Here is a 6,350-nt window from a genome sequence, read left to right on the forward strand (position 1 = left end):
TTGTCAGCTAGTCATGGGCAAAGTGATTCACTGAGCTGAGCTGAGACACATGACTCAGTTCAGTGAAGTGTCTGGAGTCAGTGTCTCGGCACATGAGTCATGACTCATCTGTAGTGGAATGTGTTGCAGAGACTGCACATGAATCAGTGAGTTGCCAGTGCTGGAGGATCAGTGCTGGACTCATGGAGTTATTCAGCTGCAGTGATTGTACAGTGTATCTGGGGGAGGCAGCTGCTTATGCCCTGATTGTTAATAATATGTTAACATAGATTTACTGTTATGTTGATATATTATTAATAACCACTTATTGCATACTAGTTATAGAATATGACATTACTTTTGGCTGAGGAGAGAAAGCTTAACAGCCATGAAACACATCATTCATTCTGTAACTAAACCAAATAAAAACGTGTTTTTTTTTTATCTTGCATACTTTGCTAATTGGATGATTTTAGGTGGCCTTGGATTTATTATATTATCCACTATCTAGCCTCCAGGGAGTTTGCCACCCACAATCACACTGAGCAGGATCAGTGAGCACTGAGCCGAGAGCCCTGTACCACAGGGGCTCCACCTCCTGCTGCATGAATCAGATTCATTCACTGAGTCACTGAGTCTACACAGTGTACAACTGTCTCCCTCACTGGCAGACTCAGGATGAATCATGATTCATGACATGGATCAGGCACAGCAGCAGAGCACTCACTGACTGGTGAGTCGTGACTGCTCCCTCCCCCCTCCCACTGGGTGTCACCTGGTATAGCCTCTGGCCAATCACAGCTAAAGACAGCAGAACACACTGACTGAAGGACACAGGACACAGAGTTTCCTCCCTCTGTCTGAGAGAAGCTGCTGCTGCTGCTGTCTCGACTCATGAAACAGTGAGTGACTCGAATCATTCACACTTCCTGATGATTCCAGTCACTGTGTTGAGACAGAGAGTCAGTAGCCATCTCTATTGTCAGCTCCCTGCATTTAGGTCACACATCAGTGCTCTGGCTGCCACTCGCCCACGACGGTCCGCCGGGACCCCAGCCCGTTACCGCTCATCGGGCGGTGGGGGCTGGTTCCGGGGGCGAGCTGGCTGGCCCTGGGGACGGCGTCCCGTCTCCTAGGGCCTCCTCGAGGGATCTGGCGGAAGCCGGGCCGGATGTGACTGGCGGAAGCGGCCGACGAGGAGGATCAGAGAGGGAGTCAGGCCGCCCGGAGGTGGGCGGGCAGCAGCCCTTGCCTCCGGGCATGGCCGGGGAAGCCCCAGTGCCGGGTGCCCGTGGGAGCGCGCCGCGCCAGGCGCTCATCCAGGGACCGGAGACTGAGTTCGATGCCCAGCTCTTCCCCCTTGCCGGGGCCGGCTAGTGGTTCCAGGCGGGGGGAGGGCACTGGGCGGGGGACGGTGGCCAGCCGAGCGAGGCCTGTCGCAGGGCCTCGCACGGCGTCATCCCCAAACGCTTCGGCTGAGAGAGCACGGACCGGAAGCGGTGGGACGCGCGCGCGCCCACGCGCGGCGCCGCTCGCGCACGTGTGCGCGCAGCTTTCCTCCTTGTCTCCTCAGCCCTCTCCCCCGCAGCCGGAACACGGTGTGGAGCGGGGAGGGATGGGGAGAGGCAGTGATCAACCAGGTTAAGCTAATGGAGCTCTTAATGCAGGAGCCCAGACAAGAGGCCTTGTGGTGACAGAGAGCAGTGGGGCGCGCGCCCGAGGTGCGCGCGCGCCCACGCTCGCCTCTGGCGCCGCTAGCCGCGCACGTCTGTGCGCAGCAGCGCCGCCGGCCCTGCTGTCTCCCCTGCTATCTCCCAGGCAGCCGGAGTCCGGCGGGAGCCGGGGGGAGAGGGGAGACAGGGCAATTATGATCACTGGCAGGGCAGTGCGATACCAAGGAGAAGGGGTGCGGCAGCAAGAGGTCACCGGGTGCGCGAGCCCGTGTCCACTGAAAGCGGAGCAGTGCGCGCGCGCTCTGCTGCGCCGCGGGGTTCCCGGTCTTTTCAGATCACTCCCCCAGGGCCGGAATCTAGCGGCCTGCGGGGGAGGAGGGGGGACAGGGAATGGGTTAGTGGCCGCGGGGCTGCTGCACGCGCCGCAGGAGCTCGCGGCGGTCCCACCCCCCCACTCTGCGGCATCGGATAGTTCCGATACACGGGAAGAGGGGACAAATTCGGAGGCGAGGGCAGTGCGGGCGTCGACAGCGGTGCCTCCGCTTTCCCGCAAGGGCAGCGTGCGTCGGATGCCCGGCACACGCATGTCGGGCGGCGAGTGCGTGGTCGCACGCGGGCCCCGGCGAAGGACCCAGGACCGCGTTTTGGGGCAGTCACGACCCCTCCGGAGCGCTGGCTCGGCCCTGGCCACAGCAGTGAAGGTGTTAGGGCCGCTAGCCGCAGCTGCCTCCCCTAGAACGGCTGTTCGTTCCGGCGAACTGCGGGCTATGGCGGCGCAGCGGGTGGCACGCGCCTGCCGTGAGCTCGGGACGGTCGCCGCAGAATTACAACAGGGTCCAGGGCAGGACGCGGGGGAGCTCACGGCCGCAACGCCCCCAGCACTGAGGCCGCGGCATGTGCCGCGAGTGCTGGAGGGGTCCTCCGCTTCTTCCTCTTTTTCAAGGGAGCTCGGGGATGAGGCGATGGCAGATTTCGAGGAGGAAGGCAACGATTTGGACGCGCCGGAAGATTCCATGTCGGGGCAGTCGGCGGCATCAGGTAAGGTGGTGCAGTCGGTATTCGGGTTCCTCCACGAGCTCTAGTTCGCGTAGTTCTTCCTCTTCCTCATCTTCAATGTCGTCACAGGCGTCCGAAGTCAGTAGCACAACTAGGGCAAAGAAGCGGGCAACTAAATTCGCCAAGAGGGCAGCGGAACAGGCGCAAGTGGCTTAGCAAGAAAGCGCGTAGGGCCAAGAAGCTCGCAATTTGCCCGGTGTCGTGCGATTCGTCTATACTGCTGTACTGCGGGGGCTGCGAGATAGCTGCCGCAAGAAGATTTGGAGGGGCGACTTCGTGGACGTGTTCGTATTGACGAAGGTCGCGAAGAAAGAGTATAAGGTGGCGGCGCAAAGAAGGGCATCGGGGCTGAGGCATTCCGTACCTTCGATAATTGCCTGGCCGGGTTCTGGGTCTTCGCGGCATCTTACCTGGAGGACAGGCCGGCAGAGCACACGAATATAATTAGGTACCTGCATCTCGTACATGACATGCAGCGCACGTCTTCGGGATCGGAGTGGCGCAGGTACGATCAGGAATTCAGGGAACAACAGGAAGGTTTGCAGGTCATGGACTTCGGGTTCAAGGACGTTGAGGTTGGGCTCAAGGTCACCCGGGCTTCGCTACAGGCGGAGGAGCCCCGGAAGCCGGGGGCGGACGGGCACCACGCAGGGTCGTCCTCCCAGTGGTTCGGCGCGGACGGCGGATTGGCCAAGTCAGGTAGGTCGGCAGTCCGCGCAGGGGGGCGTGCCACCACAAAAGGAAAATGTTTCACGTTTAACAACGCGGCGTGTTCCTTCGGGGGATGACTTGGTCATTTCTCCAGTGGGGGTGGTTCCTAAGAAGGCTCCAGGCGCCTTCCGGCTCATTTGAGTTCGCTTTTAGGTGTGTACTGCCGGAAGCTGTGAAGGGCGACTGCGGGGTGTGCCAGAACGCACCATTTCGTGCGTTTGTCCTCAGAGATTAAGAGGGATTTGGCAATATGGGCCTCGTTCCTCGAGGACTTCAACGGGGTGTGTATATGGCAGGCCCCAATGGCGGACAGCGCTAGGTTGCAGCTGTTCACCGACGCAGCGGGCGCCTCTGGATTCGGTTGCCATCTGGAGGGATCTTGGTGCGCGGCCTCGTGGCCGGCAGAATGGCATCGCGGGGGTTTCACGAAGGACCTTTTGCTTCTGGAGTTTTTCCCATTATGGTGGCGTTGGAGGTCTGGGGTTATCGGCTGGCTAATCGCAGCATTTTGTTTAGATGCGATTATCTGGGCGTGGTGCATGCGATTAATAACCAGAGGGCAAAGTCGTTGGTGGTTATGCGGGTGCTAGGGCAATTGCTTTTGACATGCTTGCATAGGAACCTGTGGTTCCGCGCGCAACATGTGCCCGGTTTGGAGAATGGGATTGTCGACGCTTTGTCACGAGGACAGTGGGAGAGGTGTTGGTTGTTGGCACCTGAGGCCAACGAGCAAGGTTTTCATTGTCCCGGTTAGGTTTGGCAGGTGATCGGGCCGGACTGGAGGGTCTAGCGTTGCGGTCAGTAGCGCCAGCCACGCTCAAGGCTTACGAACAAGCTTGGAGTGAATGGGAGGAGTTTGTCCAAGGGCGTCAGCATCAAGGTAAGAGTAGGCATCGGCTGATGCTTTCTTTTATGTGGCAGCTTTACGTCTCCGGTAGGTCACGAGCAGTGGTATCGCGGTATTTGGCAGGCATCTCATTTTTCTGCAAGCTGCGAGGCGTCCCTGACGTAACAAAAAGCGAGGTTCTGCGGAAGGCAATGAAAGGGTGGGCGCGAGTTGCGCCGTCGCCACCGGATAGGAGGCGGCCCATCGATGCGGCTTTGTTGCCAGCCGTCATCGAGGCGGTAGGGCGAGTCGCGTCATCCAGGTTTGAGACGCTTTTGTTTAGTTTGGCGTTCTCAATGGCTTACCACGGGGCCTTTCGAGTTTCTGAGTTGGTAGCGCCTTCCAAGAGAGCAGATTCGCGCATGCTGGTCGGGGACGTGGTAGTGGGTGAGAGGTCCTTGCTGTGCAGGTTGCGACGCTCCAAGACGGATCAAGTGGGGAGAGGGCGCTGGGTTACAATGGTTCCAGCGCTAGAGGAGAGCGTTTGCCCAGTTGGGGTCTTGGCTGTTGCATTATGATGGGCTGCCAGTCACGAAATACCAGTTTCGTTGGATGCTGAGTCGTTGTTTGGCGGGCTTGGGCCTCCCACCCACTGCTTTCGGTACCCATTCCTTTCGCATAGGCGCAGCGACGTCGGCTGCTGCGGCGGGTTGCTCCAGAACTGAAATCCAAGCGGTGGGGCGATGGAAGTCGTCAAGTTACAGACGATATATTCGCCCCGTCACATGAGAGGTCGGTTTGCGCTTGGGGCTTTGTTTAAATGGCAATGTATTACGTTGTTCCAGTTCTGTGATTTTATGGTGTTGTGCGTCTGTTGGTGTTCCCCCTTTTTTATCCTACTCAGGGATTAGCTACTCGCCGTTGCTGGCATGAGTCGGCAGCGGGGGTCTGGAGTTATTTGCGATTTTTTGCCTGACTTGACGGACTGAATTCTAATCTATAATTCGGCTAATTTGGTCTAATCAGAGTCCCTCAGCAGGTCTTTACGTTTCACCTCCAGCTGAGTTATTACATGTGTTTCCCATTTTATATCCCCCCCCCCCTTTTTTATTTTGTTTGTTTTATTTGATCCTTCCCCTTTGTGTCTTTAATTGCGCTTTAAATTGGCAACGGAACATGGTGCAGTCGGCTAGGCCGTGACTGCTGCAATGGCGAGATCTAAAGTTTTCTTTTTTGGCAGATCCTTCAGTATAAACAATTAATAAGCCTCCTAGTAATCAATTCTACCCCTCTTTTTCCCTTCAGGATGGTTCGGAGACTATTTGCCCATTTGGGTGGTTGGCCACTCTTACATTTACTGGGCGGCCAGGTTTGTGGCCTCGGAAGGGTCTCAGGCATTGCCAGGAACACAGGGTGTCAGATGGCTTGGCTGGCGAGGAATGATGTGGGGTGAGCTGAGGAGTAGGTTAGTGAGTCAGGCCAGCAAGCATGGAGTCCCTAGGGTTTTGGTTGTCCATCTAGGTGGCAACGACCTGGGGAAGAGGACATCCTTGGATCTGCGGTGGGCCATGATACAGGATCTGGCAAGTGTGACCGCGGCATGGACCAATTGTGTGTTGGTTTTTTCCATGATGGTGCCAAGATTGTGTTGGAGGGGTGTGGCGGATGGTCGCCAGATTGATGAGGCCCGGAAAAAGGTGAACGGAGCGGTGGCAAAGTGGGTGCTGTCCCACGGTGGGAGGGTGGTTCGCCACCCGAGGATACGGTTCAGAGACAGCCACCTTTTCCGGCGCGATGGAGTACATCTATCCAATGAGGGGATGATGTTTTTTCTGGAGGATCTAGGTTTCGCTTTGCAGGAGTTAGGGTAGGTTTATGGTGGCGGTGCGAAAGACTTTGGGGATGAGTCTTTCGCTGTTGGCGGAAAAGAACGGCAGTTTTGTATTGTAGGGAAAACTGTAGTGTTTTTTACAGTTTGTTGTGGTTTAGGTGCACTCACCTCCATCGACTTATGGCCGCTTGACCACCCGTCCGGGAAGGCAGCGGCAGGGCACCCAGGAGCGGTGGGTAGTCACTGTGGGGGTTGAGTTGTCACCTATTACCGG

The 6,350-nt window shown here is 57.4% G+C and overlaps 1 protein-coding gene across 7 annotated transcripts in view; it reads left to right on the plus strand.

Annotated features, from left to right (window-relative positions):
- LOC135050278 (integumentary mucin C.1-like) overlaps positions 1 to 6,350 on the plus strand; it is a 545,228-nt gene that overhangs the window by 335,588 nt on the left and 203,290 nt on the right. The window lies entirely within an intron of this gene.

Source organism: Pseudophryne corroboree, chromosome 2 (assembly GCF_028390025.1).
Source record: "Pseudophryne corroboree isolate aPseCor3 chromosome 2, aPseCor3.hap2, whole genome shotgun sequence".
Taxonomy (NCBI): Eukaryota; Metazoa; Chordata; class Amphibia; order Anura; family Myobatrachidae; genus Pseudophryne; species Pseudophryne corroboree.